The sequence below is a fragment of the Leguminivora glycinivorella genome, chromosome 12 (genome assembly GCF_023078275.1).
Source record: "Leguminivora glycinivorella isolate SPB_JAAS2020 chromosome 12, LegGlyc_1.1, whole genome shotgun sequence".
Lineage (NCBI taxonomy): Eukaryota > Metazoa > Arthropoda > Insecta > Lepidoptera > Tortricidae > Leguminivora > Leguminivora glycinivorella.
The window spans coordinates 1,045,001-1,045,410 of NC_062982.1; the positions used below are offsets into that span (position 1 = coordinate 1,045,001).

At 42.7% G+C, this 410-nt stretch overlaps 1 protein-coding gene across 1 annotated transcript in view; it reads right to left on the minus strand.

Annotated features, from left to right (window-relative positions):
* Window positions 1-89, minus strand: part of LOC125231854 (N-acetylneuraminate 9-O-acetyltransferase) — a 16,641-nt gene extending 16,552 nt beyond the window's left edge. The window contains 1 exon segment of the mRNA XM_048137434.1: window positions 1-89. This exon segment is cut by the window's left edge and continues 279 nt beyond it. The gene's annotated coding sequence lies outside the window, so the exon portion shown is untranslated.
* Between the last annotated feature and the right edge of the window lie 321 nt (window positions 90-410).

Below are 410 nucleotides of genomic sequence, written 5' to 3' on the forward strand. Positions count from 1 at the left end.
GCGAATAAATAATACATTTAATTGTCATTTTCTGATAAAATATATTCAAAGAAGATGGAAAATACTCAAAAACCTAAAACAAATATCAATGTCAATATTGTCAATGTTTAGCGATTTTGACGTTTGAAAGGATGCGGTGCAGTTGCACTTTAGGGCCTTATCACACTTGCGATTTACAAGCGAGGCGAGAGCGAAGCGAGCGCGCAGCGAGTTCGTCGCGAGCCCGTAACTAATTCGCAGCGAGTGCGTCGCGAATTCGCCGCGAGCGCGTAACGAATACGCTGCGTATTCGCTGAAAGTGATCTGCGTCTTAGACAGTCACTTACATAATGGATTCCGACGACGAAACACTTCTGTTAGCTTTATTGCTTCGAAGAAGTAAGAAACGAAAACTAAAGCAGAAACGGCGT